The following is a 278-nucleotide window of genomic DNA, read 5'->3' on the forward strand; positions in this document are numbered from 1 at the left end:
TGAGATATGACTTTACATATGATAACCCTATATGTCAAGAAATTACCAAAAATGAGAAGAAATATATTACAAGATGAATTTAATTGTTTGAATATCTGAATTGATTGAACCGGCCCAAAACATTAAATCTTAGAAGAGAAGTTGATGAATGAGATATGACTTTACATATGATAACCCTATATGTCAAGAACTTACCAAAATGAGAAGAAATATGATACAAGATGAATTTAATTGTTTGTTGTCTGGAAAATTTTCTCTTTGTGCATATGATGAACCTT

This window comes from Solanum stenotomum, unplaced genomic scaffold (assembly GCF_019186545.1).
Source record: "Solanum stenotomum isolate F172 unplaced genomic scaffold, ASM1918654v1 scaffold28486, whole genome shotgun sequence".
Taxonomy (NCBI): Eukaryota; Viridiplantae; Streptophyta; class Magnoliopsida; order Solanales; family Solanaceae; genus Solanum; species Solanum stenotomum.